At 48.1% G+C, this 25,749-nt stretch overlaps 1 protein-coding gene across 14 annotated transcripts in view; it reads left to right on the forward strand.

The window, feature by feature from the left end:
* The window catches only part of ZNF618 (zinc finger protein 618), a 1,018,163-nt gene that overhangs the window by 775,912 nt on the left and 216,502 nt on the right, over positions 1–25,749 (forward strand). The gene's annotated exons all lie outside the window — the stretch shown is intronic.

Genomic DNA, 25,749 nt, shown 5'->3' on the forward strand with positions numbered 1-25,749 from the left:
TGTTGCTCCTGGCCTTGTGACTTATCTCCTGTGCACCGAACCCTCACTGCACACAGCCTTTGGCTATGCACATTGGGGGTTGTCTGAAGTGTCTGGCCTTCATTCAGGTCTTGTTTTCATCTTCTTGCATGCTAAAATATACACTGAGCGGACCCGGTAACCCACAGAACAAAAAAGATTTCAAACAATAAAATAATTAGTAAGGGGTCGGGCTGAAGTGGCTGGCTGATGCAAATAAACTGTGGTGTCATCTGCATATAACAACACAACATGGATCATCTATCCCACCTGTATGCCCCAGCCGAGCATACCTTGTCACAACCTGCACACCACCTGCTCTAAAGCCAGGGCAAACAGTAAAGGTGACAATGGGCATCCTTCTCAGGTTCCCTTCTGAAGCTGAAACACCTCCAACACTAGCCACTCTGTATGCACTTGCACCAGCGGTTCTGTGTAAAGCAGTTTTATCCAGGCATCGGATTTAGGACCCAGACCTATTCTTCCAAACACATGCCACAAGTACTCCCAGCTCACTTAATCAAATGCCTTTTTCTAAATCCAGAAAGGCAAGAGTGTATTGTTCCCGATGAAGACATGGCGCATGAGAGACATGCATCAACCTCTGTAGGTTGCATAGAGCATTTCTGCAGGGAATAAAACCTGACAGGTCAAGGTGGACCAGTTTCAGGATGTGGTGGTACAAACGTTTAGCCAGGGTTTGCCCTAGTATCTTTTGACCTACATTTAATTGGGACAAAGGGTGGTAAGAGGCCGTGCCCAATAGGTCCTTACTAGGCTTGGGTATTAGCACTACTAGCACTTCCTGCATAGATGCAGGGAGCACTCCCCTTTCCAGGGCTTCCTGATACACCCAAAGTAGCTTGTCGGCCATAGTCTCCGGTAGCGCCCTGTAAAGTTAAGTGGGCAGTCCATCCCCTACATCCCCTGGGGGTTAAGCAGTCTTGAGGGAATCTATGTTCCGTAGTATCTCTTGTTTGGTTAGAGGCCCTCTAGCTCTGCCCATTCAGTTCCCTTCAGCCGCGCCAGAGGCAGTGAATCGAGATAGGTTGCCCCTATTGAACCGGAGTAATGCCAGGCGACATGTATGCTCCTCGGAGGTGGTCTGTCAGGATCTCATTATTGGCTTGTTGTGTACATAGTCCTCTTATCCTGTCGGACCCCGAATTGTCAGCATAGGTTACTTGTGTAGTTTGTTTTTAATCATCCTAGCCAATAACCTGACTGCCCTATTTCCTTCCACGAGTAATCGTCACCTATATGAGAGTTGCACATGTTTTCCAGGCGTTCCTACAGGGAATGATCCTATTTTGTAGCTTCTCCCCACTCCTAATGCATCATCTGATCATGTTGCAGCGCTCTCCAAGGTTGCTAACTTTTCTTCCTGTAACGTCAGGTCTCTCTCTAGTGTGTGGCCTGTAGTGATTGCAATGCCCACTTCTCTGAGCATTACCTTCATGGCATCTCAGTCCGTTGCTCTGTGCTGGGTACTCTCCCAGTTATGGGTCAAGTAATTTGTCAGGGCAGTTTTGCAGCGTGAATCTTTCTGGATTCACTATGCTGTGCATTATTCCGCGATCTGGTGGTTGGGTCCGGATTTGTAGTCTTTCTTTCTTTTTTATGTAGCCCAGGTGGGCGTCGACGTACCATTATTTGGTGTACCTCTCGTGACGTCGGCGTGCTTCCTGCGGAAGTCCCACCTTTGGGGCGCCATCTTCAGATTCTTTTTTCCGCTGTTGGGTCTGGATCGTCGACGAGAAGCTCCACAGTTTGAACGAAGAAAGAAGAAGAGCACGAGTTTCATCGAAGGAAAATAAAGCAAAGACTACAGAGATGAAGAACATAGAGCCGGGACGACGAAGAAGGAAGAGAACCTCGAAATCTTCTACGTCCAACGAAGAATGCGCACTCAGGAACTCTGAGCACAGGAATGGACAAAACACCTTTTAAATTCTGCCGTAACTGCCACCACAAATACGCGCAGAAGGACCAACATCCGGTCTGCAACCTTTGCCTGCCTATCGACCACGAGAGCAAGGACTGCAACGCCTGCTCCGCCTTCAAGCCGAAGACCCTCCGGGTGAGAGAGAGGCAGAGGAGAGCCAACTTCAACATGGAAGGCAAGGGTAAGGCCCCGTCTCTGTACGACCTGGGCCTCTCCACCGACGATGAAGACAACATCGCCGAGGGACCTGATGACTTCACGGTCGCAGAGACCGATAAGAAAACGTCTGACAAGGTAGGAGAGACGTCGAGCACAAAACCCCCAAAGGGCCCCGAAAACCAGACACTGACTCGAAAAAGCCAGAGTCAAAGTCCTCGAAAGGAACACCGGCACCGAAAATGTCGACGACCGCGAGTGGATCCAAGGACGATAGGCCCAGCGGATCCTTCGAGAAGGACTCCCAGGTGCCGAAGACCGCCGAAAAACAAGGTTCGTCGAAACAGGCCCACGAGGTGGGGCGTTCGACTTCGAAAGTCAAGGCCGCGTCGACGCAAGCTCCGTCAAAAAGAACAGCGCTCGACGCCGAACATGCCTCTGAAATGGAGAAGAAAAAGAGAAGGCTCGAGGCGGAGATGGAGAGCATCCTTCAGAGGAAGAAGGAGTTCGATGAAAAGATGAAGAGATTCACAATTCCAGCGAAACCGGCGACGGTTCTCGTCGAAGTCGAGGAGCGGGAAGAGTTTGACGCCGAAGAGCAGTCGAAAGCTCCCGAAGAAGGGGAAGAAGATCTCTATTATGAGGGAGAAGAAGAGGAGGAGGAGCAGTCGATCTACGGCTCGGCACCGTCGACGACGCAAGAGCTGGAACGGCAGGACCTCGACGCCGAAAACCCAGAAGAGCCCGTAGAGACATATCCTTCGAGGCCTTCGCCGCCAGATGATATTGGGGCGTACAACATGGTCGTCAAAAGCGCGGCTGCAGCTTTTGGCGTGAAACTAGAGGAGGAGAAACCGAAAGCAGATTTTCTACTCGAAACACTGCTACCCATCCAAACTAGGAGACAGTTGCTCCCCATGCTCCAAAGTGTGATGAACCAAGGGAAATAGGCGTTCAAGGACCCAGCAACATGCCGATCCATCACGCCCAGAACAGAAAAGAAATACAAACACTCCTCACAGAACCCTCCATATATCAAGGGATCTGTCACTGCTGACTCCATTATTGCATCCACGGCCACAAAAAGGGCCAATGTCCCGGCGACCTCTGGGCCACCTCCTGACAAGGAGAGCAGAAGGATGGACCTCACTGGAAGGAAAATAGAGAGGAACGCCGCAATGCACTGGCGCATGGCGAACTCAAATGCGCTACTGAACAGGCACCAGTACCAACATTGGGACGAGATGGGGGACCTAATCAAACATCTTCCCGAACAATACCAACAAAGGGCTTCCCATCTAGTGGAAGAGGGGAAGAATATAGCTAACTCATGCCTTAAGACGGCATTGGACGGGGCAGAGACATCAAGCAGACTGATGGCGATAGGAATCACTGAAAGGAGGCAGGCCTGGCTCAGAATTTCAGGATTCAAACTAGAGGTCCAGAATAATATACTGAATACCCCTTTCAACGGAGAGACACTGTTCGGGACACCGGTGGATGAGAAGCTCACCCAACTCAAAAAAGAGAATGAGATGGCAAGGTCCATGGGGGCCCTGCAATTCAGGGGGATGCGAAGAGGTACCCCGACTCGGAGACCTTACGGAAGGGGAGGTAACCAGCCGGGAACGTCACACCAAAGTTTCCAGCAAGCCCACCAAGGCGAGAGCCACGGCCAACTGGGGCAGCAGAAACAAAACTGGCAGTACCAGCCTAGAGGCCAGTCCTTTCGCGGTAGGGGGAACGGACGAGGACAAAGAAGAAGAGGGGGAGACCAACCCACCTCAAAGTGACTTCGCACGGAGAAGATGGCTCACCCACAATATACCTCCGAGGGTGGAGCACAAAAAGAACAAAATGGAGGGGGTACACAAACCAAACGCCTACGAGCATGCAACACCAGTAGGCGGAAGACTGAGGCTTTTCCTTCGGGAATGGCAAAAAATAACTACAGACAAAAGGATACTCAACATCATTCAGTACGGATACTGCATAGAGTTGGAAAGGAGCCCTCCAAACAGAAAACCAAAAAGAAGGGAACACTCAAGACAGGAGCTAGCACAACTCGCAGAGGAGGCACTACAGCTGCTCCAAACGGAGGCCGTAGAACCAGTACCTTTCAAGGAGAGGAACCAATGAGTGTACTCAAACTACTTCCTGGTACCAAAGGTGGACGAGACACTAAGAATCATCCTGGATCTACGGTTCCTAAACAAGTACGTAAGGATGCAAAAATTCAAAATGACATCCCTACAAGAACTACTCCCACAGATGGGAGACGGGGACTTCATGTCCACAGTGGATCTCAAAGACGCCTACCTGCACATCCCAATGAACAGGCAGCACAAAAAACTGTTAAGGTACACAATCAACAAAGATCACTACCAATTCACAACCCTGGCATTCGGGCTGAAGTCCGCACCAAGGGTTTTCACAAAATGCCTCGCAGCAGTTGCAGCGTGCCTGCGGAGGGAAGGGATTCATGTGTATCCTTACGTCGACGACTGGCTAATAAAAGCAAGTTCACGCGAAAAATGCGAGGAACACGCACAGCGGGTCACAAGGACACTAACGAACCTGGGGTTCTCAATACACTGGGGGAAATCATCAATGAAACCAGAGCAGGTGAAGATATTCCTGGGGGCACAGATCATTACCATAGACAGAACGGTGATGCCCAGCGACAAGAGAACAATAGCCCTGCTGAAGGAGACGCGCCTCTACCAGAAGGGGCAAGCTCGGACAGTGAGAACAGCGAGCAAAATCATGGGGATGATGGCGTCATGCATCCACCTAGTCCCCAATGTACGGCTTCACATGTTATGTTATGTTATTGTAGTTTTATAGCGCGCACAGCTACTCCTAGGAGTGTCCCGGCGCGAGCAAGAGGACAGTGACACCAAGAAATTAATTAAAACAGGAGTGTTTTAACCCCTTCCATGCTCATGACGGAACGATTCCGTCATGAGCATCGGTTGAGCTGTGCTCATGACGGAACCGTTCCGTCATGGCCACGCCCGCGCTCGAACCCTTCAGCACCGCGGGGGAATCCGCGCAGCGCTGAAGGGGTTAAGATGCTTCCTAAACAGTGCAGGATCCTGAACAGCACGTAAGGACAGCGGCAGTGCATTCCACAATATGGTAGCCTTAGAAGCAAGAGATCTACACCCCATACGCTGAAGACGAATGCGTGGGGTAGAGACAAGAAGCTGAGAGGAAGATCTTAGGAGCCTGGAAGGCCTATAAAAGGAGAAGCGCTTCCTAAGATAGAGAGGACCTCCATCATAAAGAGCGCAGTGTGCAAGAACCAAAGCCTTAAATTAAAAGCGTTTCTTGACTGGCAGCCAATGAAGCAAGTGGAGCGAAGGCGAAATGCAGTTTCACATAGGAAGATTAACCACCAGCCGGGCTGCCGCGTTCTGAATGACCTGTAGTTTTTTAAGTAGATAATCGGGAAGGCCAATGTATAGACCATTAGCATAGTCAAGGCGAGAGAGGATCAAAGCCCGGACCACTGTTTCCTTAGCTGATCTAGGTAATAAAGGTAAAAACTTCCGCAGAGATCTGAGAATCCCGAAACAGCAGCCTGTAAGTTTTTTAATCTGGGGCTGAAAGGACAATTGCTCATCAAACCAAACCCCTAAGTTTTTAACTGGAAGGCCAGTGCAAGAAGGAGAGGGATAGGCTGGGGGCCAAAGAGAGTCTCTAAAATGGGGAGGAAATTTACCATAAAGTAAAATTTCCGTCTTCTCCTCTTTGCATTTTAATTGGGCGCCAGATAGCCACTCAAAAACTGCAGATAAACAACCCTGTACTCTGGCAGTAGAAAAATCGGAATTTCCCCATGTGAACAAGAGCTGAGTGTCATCGGCGTATGCAACAACTTTTGCCCCACATTCCTCCGCCAGCTTAACAAGAGGTGTGACATAGAGATTAAAAAGTAGAGGACTCCACGAGGAGCCCTGGGGTACACCGATAGTCACAGGCTGAGGATGGGACGCAAAAGGCGGGAGCCAGACCTGTTGAGACCGTAGAGAGAGAAAAGATTTCAGCCATTTCCCGGCTTGACCTGTGATGCCGATATCAGCAAGCCGAGACAACCGCATCGTGTGCGGCACGGTGTCGAATGCAGCCGACAGATCCAAAAGGATAAGGGCTGCGCTTCCCCCCGAATCCAGACACTCGCAGATAGCTTCCGAGACCTCAACCAGGGCCGACTCAGTGCTATGGGAAGCTCTGAATCCTGGATTTCTCAACAAAAGCAGTCAACTGTCTGTTGACTACCTTTTCACAAATTTTTGCCAGACATGGAAGAAGAGAAATTGGGCGATAATTGGCGGGGTTGCCGGTATCAAGGGATGTTTTTTTTAGCAGCGGGATGATTTTGGCTTGTTTCCATTCCAATGGAACAACAGCCTCTGAGAGGGACAAATTAACAAGTGAATTTATCTCAAGATTAACTGTCACGGCAAAAGAGGCACAGAACTGTCAGTAGTACCCTGTGGGCTCTTTCCACTGTGAAGAAATTAGACAGCCATAGTGGACTGAAGGTTTTTGTAATCCAGTCCTCCATAAATTTTAACGCTACTTTGTTCTTGCACAAATCCAATTACCAAAAACGTTGAATGGATCATTATCGAACTTATTATGCAACATCTTCCCTAACAAGGCTGCCCCTATTCATGATAAAAGGACTTGTGTATTGTTTACTTGGACTTATGTTTAACTATCGGAGCAAAATGTATACACTGTATGGACATGGATATCTGCGGGGTTTCGTTTAGTTGTTTAAATGAAGATTCATTAAGTACAAATTAATTTTGTTGCAATAAGTGATTGTATTTTAGTATTTGTTTTGGCACATGATATTTGTTAAAAAATACTTAAAAAATGAAGTGTGATAGTTTTTTCGTTATACAACTTCACAATAGGGCTGGTCTTGTTGCAAGGGCTTGTGTGACTTGTAGTGGTTGAGGACATGAGGGAGGAGTCGGGACTCGAACCCAAGGGCGAATGGATTACACAGTTTGAAATGGAACTCAGTAGAAGTTGATTAAGCTGCTGCAATTGGAGGAACTCGCATTAGAGCAATAGTTTAAATCGCGAGTATAGAGAGGAGCGAGCACAGCGCTGACCTTGTGATCCAACCTCAACTGTGACAAAGCGTCACACATCAATAAGACAACCTAAACAGCGAATAAAAAACTCAAAGTGAATGTGGAGTAATGAGGCTATTGCCTCGGTATCCAAAAACTCACCACTGTCAGATGGAATCTGACAGACGAAAACAAGACACACGGATGGAGTGAGTCGCTCGAGTATTTGTTGGAAATGACGGTTAGAACGACAGGATGGTACAGATAACTGGAATATAAGCAGGTAATTGAAACAAAATGGGACGGAGAGAGGCTATAATGTCAAGCTGCGAGAGTACAGGGTCCGAGTGTTTAATATATGTTATAGTGGAGGGGTTAAAGGCATGTATAGCACGAAGTTAATGTAGAGAATAGTGGGTAGGTTAAGTTTTTAGCTAGTAACGCGGGCAAAATGGCAGGTTTAACACCGAGGATGGAGTGGGGGAGGTTACCGCGTTTAGGAAATTCTTGACAAGGTCACATTATCATAAATGCACTCAGGGCGCATCGTTAACCATTTAGTTCTAAAGGGTAGAATCACGTTCAATAATGTTTTAAAGCACTAATTGGATTTCTGTAGAAAGTATTTTTGCAAGAACATAGTAGCGTTAAAATTACAGAAAACTAATACAGGTTTTTACATGTTTAAATTCAAACAGTTTCCCCTGACGAAGGGCAAAAGAGGCCCGAAATGCATTGGGATTATTATTTTTGCTGTGTAACATGAATTAAGTGTCCCTCGTGATGTGGTAAGAGGCCTGGATTGGCACAACTGCTTCATGAGAAAAAAGGGGTCCCTGGACAGTCTTTTAGTGAACAAGAAAGTGAAGTTGGATGAATTTTGAAAATCATGGAATAAAAGTTTGAATTTGGAACATGAAAAAGTTTTAAGCCATGTTTTTTGACGCTGTGCGACTGGATATGCAGTTCAAAGTTGCTGCAATCGTTGCTGAAGTTTACATAACGTGCTATGAGGCGAGGCACGGCTCCAGTCTGCACGCAAACAAGATTAAACTGGAAAAACTAAGGAGAAAACTGATAAACAAGGTGTGCAACTGCTACCCCATTGCGCTTTTTGGATGGAACAAATGCTACTTTAATTTATTGGACCGGCTTTTTAGAGGAAGAAATCTGATTGAGAAAAGGGTTGCAGCTCTTCCATTTTCCTTCTTTTTTACACTTTAACGAGCACCTTCCTTACCCTATAACTCCTTTTGTAATTTTGAATACGTTATGTTAAAGTGTTTATGTATGATGTGTCTAAATTGTTAGGCTTTCAAAAAAATGTTCAACTAAAATCTATTGAAGAACTTATATGTGTATGTATTTCTTATTTTTCCTGATTTTACAGGTGTTCACTGCGCCAATCCCTCGCATGTTGTAGTTCGTGTATTGTTAAAGAGAAAGTGATGTAGTCTTTTCTCGCCGTTGTTTTTTCTCTCTTCGTTTGTACCATTGTTTTGTCTGTACTTAACATTACCCAAGTCCTTTGGGTTAAATTAGGGTTTCCCCATTGTTTGTAATTGCTTTGCTCAGCGGTCCATTAATCCTATCTCTCAAAATTGAGGCACCTTGGATTTGACGTTTAGAATTTCACCCTTGTTCAGGATTTCACTTTCCTTTGCAGCTAACAACCCACTTAGGTTGAGCCAAAGAATCTGGACCCAACGCAAGATTGTGCCACCATCTCCTCAATATCCAGAACCTTTGAAGGAAGAGCTTATGCTCATTTCTGTGTTGAAGGATGGCATGAAAGTTCTTCAACAACTGAGCATCACTCAAAGAAAATTTGCCAACTAACATATAGGACTCCAGCAATTTTAGAGAGAACTTTGCCATAAACTTTCATTGTGGCACATCTGCGCCTTGCTTTCTTGATTCCTCTGGCTTAATAGATAATCCTCAACCTACGTTCCTGTCAGTCTAACCTCGAACTGTGTTAAGATACAAAAGATAAAAATTGAAGCTGAAACTCATGGCTGTGGGCATTGATGAGAGGAGCAGTGTTCCAACATTTTAATTTAAATGATACAGTAGACGCTAGCACCTCAGGGTTCATACATCTTTTTGGCATAGATCTCAACAGCTGGAGCATTGGAAGCCACCTACAATGGGCAGATTTGATTTGGAGATCGAGGTTACAGACAACCCTTGGCCGTTGTTAGAAATGATTCATCTCGCTGCCAGCATTGACTATATTTCTGCCTCCCGTTTGTTTGATTGAGTGTTTCAAACCTTTCCAGAGATTGACATATGATAGAAATGGACAAATGATATTGGGTATTGTCAGAATGAATGCCAGATGAAATTTACAGGATTCAGATGGAAAAGTCCACTAAGGATGTAGATTCCTGTGCTGATAATAAAAAAACGTATTGGGGCTCATTACAAGACACCGGAAGTAATATACTTCTGCTACTTTCTTCCTTTAACAAAATGCCAAAATCAAGAATTTTATCTAAACTGAAAACATGGAGATCAAGATGGGGAAATTCAGAATTTTGGTGCTACATCATATACTTTCTGATCTGCATCAGATAGATTCTAAAGTGCATGGCCGTTGTAGAAGTCTTTCTTTGTTCATCAATTCTTAAAGTGATTACTGACTCCATCAAGTTCTGCTTTCAGAAGAACATCTGATGAGCTTTTAGGACAACAATAGACTTTTTAGGTCAGCAGCAGAATTTCAAGACCTGGTGTGCCACAGCGTGGATAAGCAATTTCCTCACTCCATTGTGGTGCTGCTGCTGCTGCAAAAAAAAGAATGCCGCAGTGTTACCTTTATGGGACAAGACTGTCTCCACACATGTAAAATCTGATGACAAACGGGAAATGATTGTTCATGGAACAGCAATGCCATATAAACATGCGGGGAGTGAGAGCTGCCCTCAAATACAAACATCATGTATTATACAAAAAAAATTAAGAGAATACAATTCTAGAGTTCACTCATGGGAAGCACAAATAATATGTAGGCATTTCCAAAAACTGATCTATTCGCAGTGAAAATTCAGATTTCTCGAATTGTATCCAATATTCAGATGCTCAATCCAGGAAGTCCCTTTTATTAGCGTTCTTCCCTTTGAGCCGCAAAATCTGTTACCTGTCATACTTTTATAATGTGGTATCCACATCATCTCCTGCTATCCATTTAACCATACAGGAGGCTTCTATACAGGCCAGACCTCACCAGGATGACCAGCAGATCCTTCACCATAGCCTTACATTGCTCAACTTGTGTATATGGCTCCTTAGAATCTGCAATGCACCAGTTAAACATTTCAGATGCAAGAATATCCTGAAAAAAGCTAACCTACCTTTCACATGATCTGCTTACACATTCAAATGTAATACTGAATTTTTTATTTTTTTGGAAAGGCAGGTATGTTAGGGAAATTAGAGTAAGAAACCAAGCTACAGCCCCTTCCCTGCATGGCTAAATCTGGTGTCTGTTCTATATCAATGTTCAGTTTTCCCTCTTACTATTCTGTAAATGTCTTCATCAGACACATTATTTGTGGTTCCATTGATTAAGCATTTCCTAAAGCGCTTCAGAAAGGGTTTTCTTTCAGTTTGGTAACCCTCACCTCAGTGGAGATGTTACCTAGCTCTGTCCAGACTAATGGGTCCAACGTTTGAGCCTGTGTGGAAGGTGCACTTCCAAGTTTTGACTTGTAATGTTGCCTCTTTTTAGTCAGCACATCGCTGTAATAAGGTATACCCAAGACTTGTGCTATTTTCCTACGTATTTCATATTAGAGTATTTTGCATCCAATTTTCTTTCCAAATACTTATACTCTGGTAGAATCATGCATAGAGATTTGAAGAGGGTTCTGTGTAACTGTTTAGACTGACCCAAAGATATATATAGTACAATAATTAATTATAACTATTCAAAGGTCCAGCTTTTTAGAGGCAGTCAGTGGGTAGCTTGGACCCCCTCAGTTCATATTCTACACCGACGCATTGCGATGACCATTTCACCCTTTAATTACTTCTGTGCACTCTTCATCACCAGAGACTACCAGAATATCTACAAAGGATGATAGAAGACCTGGGCACAGGGGGCTTCCCCATGCGTCCTCCTTTGTGCTTCAGCTCCAGAGAAAGCAGACTGGAAAGGGGTGATGTAAGATACAAGCCTTAAACATTGTGCCTGGTGAAACTTAGGATATCTGTGGTTGGTTCACCAGGACATCTGTATCCTCTGTGTGAGAAAGTGCCATCTTTCTTGCATGGTATGCCCCCACTTTTTGCTGAATTGCTGAATGTACTTTGACTGAGTGTGCCCTGGACTCCTGCCAATCAGGTGCCCAGGGCCTATGTTCCTTACCTAAAACCCACATTGGCAAACCCTGGCCACATGTCAGCCCCTGGTAAATGGTACCCTAGGTACCCAGGGCCTTGTGACCAGGGAAGGCCTCTAAGGGCTGCAGCACTTATTGTGCCACCCTTAGAGGCCCTGTACCCTAACACAAACACACTGTCCTTGCAGGCTGAGTGTCTGGGTACAAGACAAAACTAAGAGTTGACATGGCACACATCCCTGTGCGCCATGCCCACCACCTACACTGCCCTTGCATACATCAGCAACCCCTCTAGCTGGGTGCCCTATGCCAGTGGTGTGGGCACATGAGCATGAGCCCTGTGCCCCTACAGTATCCAGGTCCATTCCTGGGCACTGTAAGTGCAGTGCTGCCATTTAAGAGTATATGGTGCTGGGAGCTCGTCAAACACGAACTCCACAGCACCATAATAGCAACACTGAAGACTGAGAAGTTTGGTATCAAACTTCTCAGCACATTAAACCCGCACTGATGCCTGTGTGGGATTTAATGTACAAAGCACTACAGAGGGCATCTTAGAGATGCCACCTGAAACCTAACCTACAATCCACGTCTTGTCTGAGAGGCTGCCTAGGCTGCCACACAGCAGACATGTTGCTGGAGGCTGCAACAATGCACATCCTGGACGAGGTGCTAGCTCTCTTCCCCCAGGATGGGCAGGGGGAAGCTTCAAAGGCATGCGGTCTTTGTGAGCTTCTTCAGGCCACTTGCTGTACTCAGCAACTGACCCCCCACTGGTTCTGACCCCCACTCTGGCGGGAAGACTGTCCGGAAACTCCAAGTAAGGACAGGAGATGTGCCAGCCCTGCCAACCCCACCCCTCAGATGGGGGAGGCGAGGTGAAGCACATCTCCGAGCCCTCGCCATCTTGAAGATGGGGAGCCCTACCCAATCAGGACTAGGCCACTGCCCCCCTCCCACAGGAGAGTGGCAGGATAGGGGGTATACCCACACCAGGACAGGGACCCAGTGGTCCCTGCCCTTTACCTACCTGTAACGCCCCTAAATTTAGTATTTATGGGCACCCTGAACCTTCCTTCCTCAGATTCCAGATCCTAAAACAGCAAAGAAGATCAAGAAGAAAGAAGACCTGCCGTGCAGCTGCTAAGAAGAGGAAGACACCAACTGCTTTGGCCCCAGCCCTACCGGCCTGTCGACCCTCGAACCTGCTCGTGCTAAATCCCGGCACCTCCTGTGGCCAGCAACCTCACAAACCCCGGAGGACCTGGCTACTTTGTGACTCTGAGCACCTGGGACTCCCACGAGCAGTGCCTCTGCTCAAAGCAAGTATCTAACCCCTGGCATCAGCCCAGAAACGCGAACCCTGCACTCGCCAAGCCTGGCTTGTGCTGGAGTGGACAAAGACCCAGAGTACGTCCCCCCGGCAACTGTGACCCCGAATCCGGCACCCAAGGACCCACCTCGACGCTCCTGACGACGCCTGCAGCCTCAGAACCAGGGAGCCACCCAACCGCAATCAACAGAGGGTAAGATTTCCCGACACCAAAAGGCACCCCTGCACCCGGCGCCCTGCGGCCCCCTGTGCCCGACTCCTGGGTACCTGCCTGTCCTCCAACTACCCAACTTACCTCTCGAAGTGGTGGTGGCACCTGAAGAATCTTCGTCCCCGAGCTTGCAGCCTTTGTTCGTCCTTGAGCTTTTCCATAGCAATCCATTGAGCGCCCGAAGGCTCAAAAGCACCCTGCACCCAGCCGCCCGAGTGGCCCTGGCAGTGTAACTTCTACTTCTACCTACTTCCCCATTTGCCCTGAGCAAGTGACCAGGAGCCCAGCTCCGACAGCCGTGTGGCCTGCTAGTCAGCAGCCACCAACCAAGGGCCCCCTGCCTCCCATAAGATAACATTGGGCCTAACTCACTCTGCACCCGGCTGGCCCAGTGCCGCTGAGGGTGTAACAACTGTACTTACCTGACCCTGGGAGACCCATGAGTCTGTGCCCAGAACCTTAACTCTGCCAGTCGAGTACTAGCCGATAACTCACTTTTCTTCCATAGGGTAACATTGACTGGTTTCTCTTGAAATTTCTTCTAAGTGTGGAGTTTCTAAACTTTAAAATATTCACCTAAAATCAACCGAGTAACGAAAACGGAAATACTCACCTGCTATTAGGAGAGATCCCAGTGCTGGAACTTGGTGCCCAGCACTGACCCTGAAAGGTACTATCAACCGTACTTACCACTAACTCAATTTTCTCCCATAGGAAACCATTGACTGTTTTTCTGTGAAATTTGTTCTGTCGATTTTTGCAAACTGCAAATATTCTTTAAAAATCGTACCAACTGTGAAAACGTAATTATTTACTTGTTTTAGATAGATGTCCCAGTACTGAGCCTAGGAACCCAGCACTGGATTACAAAAGTAACAAGAACATACTTTACCCGTACCTTGAATTTTCTCCCATAGGAAACCATTGACTGTTTTTCTGTGAAATTTCTTCTAAGCAGTACTGAGCCTAGGAACCCAGCACTAGATTACAAAAGCAACGAGAACATACTTTACCCGTAACTTGAATTTTCTCCCATAGGAAACCATTGACTGTTTTTCTGTGAAATTTCTTCTAAGTGTCGATTTTGCAAACTTATAAATATTCCTTAAAAATCGCCTGTGTAACTTAAACGCAACTGCTTACAGGTGGTACACTAGTGCTGGATCTAGGATCCAACACTGACCTAGAAAAAGTAACCATAACCCCACTTACCTGCTAAGTGAATTTCCCGCCATAGGATAACATTGGTAATTTGATCAGAACAAGTTTCTAAGTGTCAACTTTTGAAATAACAAAATATTGCTTAAAAATCACAACAGTAACTAAAAAGTATGTATTCACTTGTTTCCAAGAACTATCCCAGGACTGAATCTAGGATCCAGTTCTGGAGTTAGAAAAGTAATCCTGAGAGTAATCAATTGCTTATAACTTAAAATTCCCATTGAGCTCAATGTATTATTGTGTTTGAAATTGTGTTGCCTATTGCAACAAATTGTAACTGTTGCATTCCAAGTCAATTGTCTTTTACAAAGTATATAACAAAAGCATCTCATTCTGAGAAAGTATATTTTTGATACCTACTGTTGGTTCTAAAATAAAACAACCATATATGTTTTATACAAACCATTGGCCTAGAGTTCAGTTCTTGAGTGTGTGAGACCATTTGCTGACTGAGTATGTACAACAAATGCTTTACACTGTCCTCTGATACTGCCTTACTGCTCGACCAAGCTTCCACTTTAGAGAGTAAGGTTATATGTAACTTTAGCCTCTGCCAAACCAACTGGGGACTGTGGACTCTATACACACTGTACCTATTTGGGAACAGTATATATAGAGCCACTTTCCTACACTCTGTCTTTACCCCAACCACACTTCCTGTGAATCCTGCCCGCCTTCCATTTAAAGAAGACCCAGGCACTGGGCATACAGAAGATGCACCAACAGACATCCTCCAAGACCCCAGATGCCTTCGTAGAAGAGGACGACTTCGGGCCTGAAGCAATTGAGGAGACCGGCCCTTCTGGTGTGCCGGCAGCCAGAGAATCACCCAGTCCGAAGACTGTTTCCGCCAGCACCTTAGACCACAAGGAGGAGTAGGACATTGAGCTGGCACCAAAGTCCCTCAAAACAAGATTTGGCCTACGTTTATAAGTACGCATCTTGGTCTGAAAACCACACCACCAAGCTAGGGTTACACACAAAGATCCACTCCAAGGTAGAACACTGTTCCTGTGAGAGTCTGGCATCGAGCTGCAAGCATGAACAGATGAGACTGCCATTTTGAGGGCCACAACCACCTTCCGGTTCCGGTTGGTATCTGACAGTGGCTTCGGAGTCAACCAAAGGTCTCTACCAGGGCATCAACCCATATGGGTCATTGAGCCCCACCCTGATTAAGGAAGTAATGCTTCCATGCTTGCATCCCAAGTCAGAGTCCAAGACACCACCAAATATGGCACCAAAGATCTGTCAATGGCAAAAGCAGCCAGATCCGAGGAATTGGAGTGAAACTTTAGGAGGCTCTCAACACCAGACAGAAGCATCTTTTAATACCACCATTTCACAGGAAAGATCTTAGCAAAGCTACCTCGACCGTAGACATCAGAGACATTGCTTCGTAGAAGTCCAACCTTTGAGGGAGAACACTCTCCGAGAACCCTCCCCAACAAGCACCGAAGAAACACAAACACAAGCACACGGGCACCAGCACCTTTCTCTTATTCCACTTCTGCCACAAGCTCCACCTCCTTAAACCACCATGCTTGCATACACCACCACTTCCACCTCCACTATAGTCCCCTGAGGGGTCTCCACGCAGCTTTTCAGACTCGAGCAGTCCATATGATCTCGTCAACCTATATGATCAGCCCTTAGATCCAGGAACCACTGACAACCCCTGGGATGATAATATTGTCGACCCATGTGGCAACCACAACTTAGCCCATTACCCGACCAGTCCATCCCCCCAGATGTTACCATTTCCCATCATGAGGTCATATAGAGAGCCACAGCATTTCACATTGTAAATATGTAGACATGCATTTCATAGAGGACTTTATCATGGAAACACTTTCCAAATCAGATTGGAAAGTGCAATTACTACCTTTTCTCAAGGGCATTCTCAAATATGCCCTGGACAACTTTAACAAGCTAGTCAAGTCTCGGGTGGTGACACCGAGGACAGAGAAAAAGCTTAAACCCCCTCCTAGCGATTCTATTAAATCCGAAACCAAGTTCCCCCGACACCTTGGTTATCGACACTGCCCCCAAAATAGCCTCTGCCCAAACTAAAGGCAATGTCCCGCCACGCTATAAGTAAAGTAAAAAAATATATGCAACGGGTAAAAATGTAGTTGTAAGGGGAAGCAATCCGGAGGCTTATAGCCAATTAATTGGGCTCCTCTCTAGATCTAAGCCAATGCCCAGTGGTAGGAGATACAGGAATTGATGAAACACCTCCCAGAGAAATACAGAAAATAGGATCTCGAATGCCAACAAATAAGTGATTGATGCCATGGACACAGCCTTCAGAGGCATATAACACCAGCGTTGCCCTCCGGGTTCAATTTTTTTATTTTACGGAGTTTTATATAGCGTGAACTTGACCCAAAGGTATCGGGTATTAGAGTGTTTTACATAGCACCAGTTGCGTTACACAAAGACCCATTCATTTTTGTTGGGCACGAGGAGATTAAGTGATTTGCCCAGAATCACAAGATGTTCAGCTTCAGTGCCGAGACTCGAACCCGGTTCCCCAGATTCGAGGTCGACCACCCTAACCGTTAGGCCAACTCTTCTTCCCAAGGTCCAGTAACATTTTCTCATTGTCTTGTTCTCGTTGATCCACAGCTTGACAAAATAAAGAAGCACATGGAGATTTCAATATTTTTGGTGGCCCTGAAAACTCCAATGGCTACAGGTTCCTTTTTGAAAGCAACACCAAGGGGAGGAGCCAATCCCACTTCATCTGATCAGCTGCAGCCCTACCAATGACAGCAGCAGACCTTCCATCAGCAGCAGGGTTTTAGGGGCTACGAAAGGGGTGCATATAGGGGCAAAAATAGAGGCAAGGGCTCAGGTGACTCTGGTAAAAAAGCTTCCATCTCTCCCCTAATTTCTTGTCACCTGTCGAGGAAGAATAGACAATTTCCTCTCTCGCTTTGAGGAAATCACCACAGACCGCTGGCCACAGCTACTGCCTAGAACTTCTCACAATCCCTCTCAACATCAGACTACAAATACATGTCCTCAGCAAAGACCATCTCAACCTTCTCGAGAAGAGTTCGAAGCGCTTCTTCAGAAAGGTGAAGTATAGATAGTGCCAGCAGGGAAACAGCGTGTCCTCTCTCTACTTTGTCGTGCCTAAAATGGTCCGCGACCTCAGGCCTTTCAACAGGTACATACTGGTACAACATTTCCATACCCTACAGGATGTCATCCTTCTGTTCCTCTGTTCCAACAAGGTGATTACATGATGGCGCTCAAACTCAGTGACTCTTACGTTCACATACTCATCCATCCTGCCCATTGCCAACATATTTGATTTATAATTAGTGAACAACTCTACCTATAGATAATACTTCATTTTGTGATCACTATGGTCCTAAGGGTGTTAGTGAAGTGCTCAGCAGTGGTGCCCGCTACCTGCAGAGGGGTGGGCACTTGTGTCTTCACCTACCTCTAAGATTGACTTATCGAGAGAGGTACCAGGCAGCAGTTCCTGGCCCGCACTCAGCTAGCTGTCTACCTGCTCCACAGCTTAGGATTCACCATAAGTGGCACCAAGTCCCATCTTCAACCTCAACAGACCCAGTCCTCCCTGGGGTCCCTGTTGAATGCAGTTTTGTGAGTGAGTTTTGGGCAGTTCCATTAAAGATGGAGTAGGGTGCCAGGGCTACTACAACCCCGCCAACATAGCCCATCACACTGAGAATTTCATTTCATTATTCGGGAGAGAGTATAAAACCAGAATAATTTTGTACGATGTTTCAGTATGTCCCATGGTATGCGCTGTGTGGTGTGTCCTAAACAAAAAGTCCTCCCACTCTTTATCTGAATGCGTCCGGCCAATTTCCGCCTCACACCACTTTTGACCAGCAGAACTGACCCTGCACAAGCTCCGGGAAATAAACAAATACATTTCAGAGATGAGTTTTTTATCGTCATTCTTAAGAAATAACCACTTTTCGAATGGGAACATTGGCCTGCCTGCAAGGGGGAGAATGGACGTGCCCAGCACCCAATGCAGCATATGTGAATTGAGAAATTGGTCTAAGGTAGATAAGTCATATTCAGCCGCGCGTTGTGTGAATGCGATAGGGCCATTGTGATCAAAAAGACAGCCCAGTCGTTTACACCCTCCGTTTACCCAGCGAGCATCCGCCCCCTTAGCCATATCAGGAGGAAAATCCAGATTCGAGAATATGGTGGACATAGGCGAAGGGAACGTTGTGAGGTTCGTGGATGAGGCCACCCTATCCCAGACCTGGAAGGTGTTACAAGAGAAGAGTAGAGCCCCAAGCTCGGGAAGACCCAGGCATCCATACCTCCCTCCATATATGGTAACCAGCAACTGTTTGGTCTATAAATACCCAATGTTTCTCCTTACGGGACGATTCCTTTCTACCAAATATGGCAGGAGCGTAGCCTGATAGTAGCGAGTCATGTTTGGCAACGCAAGGCCACCATCCCGTTTCGGCCGTTTCAAAAAGATTTTCTGCAACCTAGGGGATACCGACCCCCAAATGAAATGCTCAATCTCCCTTTGAATTTTAGGAAGTACATCTGGGGGCGGCAGTAACGGAAGTGTCTGAAAAATATATAGTGCTCGGGGTAAGACGTTAATCTTCACAGCAGCAAGCCTGCCTAGCCACGACACCGGGGCTGCTGCCATTGTGTGAGATTCTTGCGCATATGTGCAAGTAATTTGGAACAGTTTGCTTCGGCGGTTTTCGCCAGGCCCTTATTGAGGACTAGACCAAGGTATGTTAGCTCCTCTGCGACCCAGTCAGTCAAACTGAGCGCGCAGAGTTCCCTCAGTATGCAAGGTAGGAGTCAAGTTCAATATTTGTGACTTCTGCATATTGATCCTAAAACCGGATGCATGCCCAAAAGCCAGTGAGTCTGCCACGATAGCCGGAAGAGAGGTCAAAGGGTGGGCAATGGAAAAGATGTCATCGGCATAAAGACTGAATAGGTGCTGGTCGGCGCTAAACGGAATGCCCTTAGCGTTAGTGTTGTCCCGTAGTCGTTGTGCGAAGGGTTCCATGTAAAGGGCAAAGAGCAGCGGTGATAAGTGGCAACCCTGCCTCGTACCTCTGCTGATTGTGAAACCACAAGATTGTACTCCATTCACCCTGACCGAAGCGCTAGGGAAACTAGATATGCTTGCAATCCAGTTACGAAAGCACATGCCCAATCCGAAGCGCTCTAGAGTAGCTGACAAATAAGGCCAGTGCACCCGATCAAAGACCTTCTCAGCGTCTACCGTTAACAACAAGGCCTCTTATTGGGACCGCTGTACCTTCTCGATCAAGTGACATATCCGTTTAGTGTTGTGCCCGAATTGCTGACTGGGGATAAATCCAGCCTAGTCCAGCTCAACTAGCCTGGGAGTCAGAAGGTTCAGACGCTGGGCTAGAATGCTAGCGAATAACTTCGCATCAATATTTAGCAGCGAGATCGGTCGAAACGAGCTACAGAGCGTAGGGTCCTTACCGGGCTTGGGAATCACGGTAATCGAGGTTCGGAGCATCGTTTCGGTGAGTGTACCTGTGCAAAGGCATTAAACAGGCTGGTGAGTAAGGGAGCTAACTCGGTGCAGAAAGTCTTATAAAAGGCTGCGCAGAACCCGTCAGGTCCTGGTGCCTTCAGGGGCTTCAATCGGGCAATCGCAGAAATCACCTCCTCGATACGTATAGGCGCATCGAGATCTTCAGCCTCGCTAGCGGGGAGGCGGGTGACAGCTGCAGGCTTTATATAGGCATATGGATCTGAAGAGATCAAAGAATCTGCAGAGTATAATTCTGAGTAATAGGCCTGGAAGGCGTTGATAATTCCAAGGTCCTCAGTAACCTCCACCCCCGGAGCCCCTTGAACCATTTTAACTGCTTGTGCATTTTGCTTGCTACAAAATATTTGTGCTTTAAGCGCATAACGGTGTGTTCAGCCTTATCCAAGTCAAGGCGCCGAAGGTGGAGCCGTTCCTTTTCAAGTTGCCTCCAGATCCGGGGTGCACTGAAATGCTTGTGAATTGCCTCTAGTACCTTCTCTCTCAGTTCAAGCCCCTCCCTCTTAGCCCTTTGTATTTGTATTTAATGAGTTTTATATAGCGCTGGCTAGACCCGAAGGTATCAGAGCGCTTTACATACGGTTACACAATGTTACAGAAAATGATAACAATTACACATTACGTCAAAAAAATAAGCAGCACATTCAAAGAGGGAAGAAAGGGGAGAGATGTAGGGAGGAAGGGGGAAATTGAGAGGGGGAGGATGAGGCAAAAGACAGCAGGAGAGACGAAGGGAAGTCTGCCCAAAGACCGACTGGGTAGGTGACATCCGAGGAAGGAGACCACAGCCCGTCTCCCCTTTAGCTAAGCAAGGTTGCTCCATCGGGCATTAGTCAAATATCTAGGTCTCAAACTGACGAGGGATAGTTCAAATAAGACAGTCCAGTGGATAAACAGGGTGGGAACTGTGAGCAAGGACGGGTGAGGGCAGTGGGCAATAGCTGGAAAGAAGAGTAGAGCGGTGGGGGGGTAGGGTGAAGGGGGAGTAGGAGGGAATTAAGGTCAGGAGAGACGCAGGAGAGTTTGCCCAAGGACCGGTTGGGCTGGTGATGGCCAAGGAGGGAATCCATAGCCCATCTCCCCTTTAGCTGGCGAGGTAGCTCCACTGGGCATCAGTCAAAATGTCTGGGTCTCAGCTGTCGATGGAGAGTTCACAGAGTCAATGACTGAGGCGACCATCTTGAGGTCAGGTGGGGGGGATGAGTTCTTGATGTAAGAATTCAGAGGATCCCCACAATTTTTTATACTCCGGATGAAAGGGGGTGTAGACTAGGCAGGGGATGAGCAGACCCAGTGCCCGCATGTCTTTAGGGGGAGCGTGTGATGTCGAGTGATCTCCACCGGAGGGAGAAACAGACACCATTTGCAGGACAGGCGGGGCGACTCAAGACTCTTACTTGTTTCTATAGCGCGAGCTCCAGAATATAGCGTGTTGAGAGAATCCCCCGGCAGCGATTCAAAAATACTTCCCACTTCCTCGAATTTACTGCACCGCAAGGAAGGAGGGAGCTCCGGCTGCCGTAGGGCCGTTTGATGTCATGGAAGTCCCGCTGTGTCTCTTACTCTGCTGCCGCGAACTTCACAATCAGGCTACCGTAATCCACCTGCTTACGCCGACTTGTCCTGGCTGAACGCGATCCAGTCCCGATGTCCCGGCCAGCCACCGCCAAGCTGAGGTGAGTGATCACTTGCTACCACAGACCTTCACCGTCACGGCGAGCGCAGATCGATCCGAGCCGCCATCTTGTGCCCTACTTATCTTGTTCTTGTCAGCCCCCAAGGCGACCAATTTCAGTGCCTCCCACACCGAGGACAGGGCAGTGGGGCCGTTATCATTAAGTGTCAATTAGTCCTGCAGAGTAGTCCGTAGTGCATTAACAGTTGTCAGGGACAACCGCGTTGAGTCTCTCAGACGCCACCGTGGGGTCAAAGGTGAAGGGGGTGTACGCATGGTCAGGGTGATATGTGCGTGGTCTGAGAGTGAGCTGGCCTCGACAGAAGAGGCCTGGGTACATTCCTAGGTGGCGGAGGTGACCAGAAAGTGGTCCAAACGAGCATAAGATTTGTGTGCTACAGAATAGTGGGTATAATCACGTTCTCCAGGGTGCAAGGCACACCACGCATATCTCAACCCACATTCCTCAAGCCATTCCCAACACGCTGATGACAGGGCTCCCGAAATTCAAATCTCCGCCCACCACAACTGTAGGGTCAGGTGTGTGAAGCACCTTGGCGATAGCCTCCATCAAGAAAGCTTCTTGATGTTCATTAGGGGAGTAAATTGAAGTTAGTGTATAATGAAATGTACCCGCAGTGGTAGCAGACGGCCCTTGATCTTGGCCACAGGGCCCAACACCATGCCCCTAAAATGCTTGGAGAACATGATAACCACTCCACCCCTTTTGCCCTTCCAAGAGGACCATTACTGACATGGAAACCCTCTAGCCTGCATTCTGTGTGTGACTTTTGGAAGTAGGTGAGTCTCCTGTAGAAGACGTATGTCCCCTCCGTAATGATTTAAGAAAGTATAGCTTTACTCTCAACCAGGTTATTAAGACCGTGAACATTGAGGCTGATTATTTTAGTCTCCATAGACATGGTGGGGCTAGCAGGTCTGTGTAGGTTTGGCTATTGCTCTGCTCAACCTCGACAAACAAGGGAGTGTGATGTCTAGCTATGGTTACTATAAGTGACAATACTTGGAGGAAATGTCCAAAGAGGCTTGTCAGAGAGGTTTCCCTACCCACCCACAAACAACCCAAACAAATCAAAAACTCAAATACAAAAGAAAAAAAGATAAAATACAGTAAATGTCTGTCCCGTGGGGGGGGCAGGAAATACAGAGGCAGCCAAGAGAGCAAGAGGCATTTCTTGACGTTGTGGTAATCGCCCCGCCCCCATAAGGCCTAATCATGCAGTGAACCTCAACCATCCATCGGTACCTCAACTGTTAGGGTCCAAAGATTCCCCTTCTGCGTCGAAGAGAGATTGAATCACTGCAAACGGTAGAGCCGTGAACCAGACTGGGAGGCCAGTGGCGGACAGATAGGGCCCCATACCCTGTGGATGCGGACTGTGAGACCAAGCTGTCACGGTGTAGATTCAGAAGTTTGCAGGCCTCTGCGAGGGAGCGAAGCTGTTGGAGCTTGGCTTCATATCGGAATGTTAAGCGGAACAGAAGACCCTAACGGTAGGCAATTCCAGCCGAGCGCAGATGACTGGTCACAGACTGGAAATCTTTCCACTTCTGCAGAGTACTGGCAGCCAGGTCCTGAAAAAGCTGTGGAGAGTGGTCTCTGAATTGCAATGCATGGTTGGACTGACCCACCTTGAGGATCGCTTCTTTCACCCTAGAATGGTTTACACAGACCAAAATGTCTACCGGGGAGCGATTAGATTGTTGGGGGGACCCACACGAAGGCAGCCATCTATTTTGGCGATGTTCTCCACAGGAGTGCCCAGAACTGCTTGGTACAAAGGCTGGACGTACCCTTCCAGGTCATCGCCTTATGCACCAGTGGGGACTGAACAGATACCGACGTTGTTCCATCTTGACCTGTTCTCCAGGTCCTCTGAGTGTGCTTGAAGGTCAAGCTGTTGATCTTGCAGCCGAATGACCTCTTGCTGAAGTGCAGCGATTTCTTCATTTCTAGACATCGTGTATTCCTCAAGTGTTTCCACTCTCTCGCCCACCGCATCAAAATCTCTCTGTACCTCTCTTAGGTCTGCTTTTAGGTCAGTCTTTATAGCCAGGATATCTTCTCGCTGCGAGGCGAATAGGGACTCCACTAATTTGCGGGTCACCGCCCCATCAGCACCCTCTCCAGTGACCGCTTGACCAGCGCCCCGCAGATCCCCTGTGTATTTCATAAGAAGGTCGTGTACTGAGCGCTCCTTTTTAGTTTTGGACGACGTCATGATCTGTGCCAGTCGGTTGCCCCATGTGTATGTGATATCCGCGGTCAAACGGACGAGCCAGCAGGACTCCCGGTATATAACCAACGTCCTTGATGAGATATGGGCAAAGCGAACCAGGCCTACCCCTGAGTTGGGGAAATAGTGTTTACGATTCAAGAAGGCAGACCAGGGCCCTTCAAGCCACCCCACCCGTGGCACCTCCAAGAGCTAGTCTCACCAATCAGGGCCGCTCCTGATCACCGATGAGTTGGTCAAAGCTATACCGCGTAGTAGGCCGGGCAAAGATGACTCTAGGGGAATCGCAATCTCAGGTAGGTCCTAGGCTGCTTCCAACAAAAAAATAGCGAGCAGCTCCCCAAACGGAGGCACTGGCCGGGGCCACAATCCGTGATCTCTCCACTTTGCAGGGCCGTGGTGCCAGTTTCCGGCCTCACTTGTCCCTCGACAGTCGTGGGACTGCAGGGGGCGGGACCACCCCAGGCCGGGCCAACCATCTAGGCTGCAGTGCAGTCCCGAAAGCGTTGACCTCCGTAAGCCCCCATCACTGTGCTGTGCTCCGGAGGGAATCGCAGCCAGCGGAGGAAAATGTCTCAGTGCAGGGACTTCTTAATGATGGTCCGGACTGTCGTAAGTGCAGAGCGCTAGGCGCGCCACCGGCCTACTTCACTGCTCACTCCCAGTGGGTCACAGCAGTATCTCTGGTCTCCTTGAAGTTCTGCCCTCCGTCGCCATACCAGTGAGGTGCGCTTGGAGGCTCCGGCGGGGCCCAGAGTCGAGTCAGCCCCACGCAGCAGAGAATCTATCAGTCCGCGTTCTTCGTCGGGGCGCGAGAGCGCACTCTGGGTAAGCTGCGCAGGCCCCATAATCACGGTGTTCGGGGCTGCAGTCCTCCTCCGCTCAGCTTGGTGACCACATGTGCTGACTTCTCACCGTGGCACTCTGAAGGCTGGAGCCTTGCCGTAGGGCACCTCCACAGTCCCTGTGTCGGCAGCTTGGGCACAGGCTAAGTTACGAGCAGGCCATCCAACGCCCTCCTCGCCTCTCAACACGGTGGGCCGCAAGCCCTTGCGAGACTCTGCTCTCAAGCTCCCTTTGCCCGGCGGGAAAAAGCCACCCCGAGCAGCGGATCGTAGCCCTCGGGTAGGGGGGAAGCCTCCGGCCACCTGTGGGGTAGGTCAAGGGTGCTACGACTGCTTAGGCCTGGCGAGGATGGAGCTTGAGCAAGACACTCCCGCTCACTCCGCCATCTTGGCCACGCCTCCTGATGCTCTTTTTAGGGATGATGGCTTCATGCATTTCCTTTGTGGCTCACGCCATGCCCCATAGGTGCCCCCTACAAGAGAGCCTTGCGAGGAAAAGGCCACAGGCAAAGGGTCTCTGTAAAGATGTAGTTTTGATAAATGCCAGCACTCAGCACAGTCTGCACTGGTGGAACAGCAACAATTTGATGCAGGGCAGGCCTTTCGCAGACCCCATACCACCTGTGACAATCACAAGCAGTACTTCCCTGCTGGAGTGCACATCTCAACGTCTTGTAGGTCCAGGGTATGTGGCCTTTCCGTACAAAGTTGCCACATCAATTACCTGGAATTGATAGCCACATCACTAAACTTCAAATGCCTTCTTCCATGCCATTCAAGAAAAGGTAGTCCTCATCAAGACATGCCACTTATTACCTACGAAAACTTGGTGGCACACATATTCAACAGCAATCCTCACTAGCACAGAGTTTTTGGCAATGGGTGTTCCGCCACAACACACAACTGCTAATGGAATGCCTTCTGGGAATGAACAGCGAACTTGCAGACCTGTTCAGCAGTACGTGTCAACAAGTCACAATTGGAAATTCCACTTTCAGGTCGAACTTGCAGCATTGAGGTACCCTCCAAGAACACATGTCCACCACCTGTGAAAGGGCAAAATATCCAAAGTT

This window comes from Triturus cristatus, chromosome 1_2, assembly GCF_964204655.1.
Source record: "Triturus cristatus chromosome 1_2, aTriCri1.1, whole genome shotgun sequence".
Classification (NCBI taxonomy): Eukaryota; Metazoa; Chordata; class Amphibia; order Caudata; family Salamandridae; genus Triturus; species Triturus cristatus.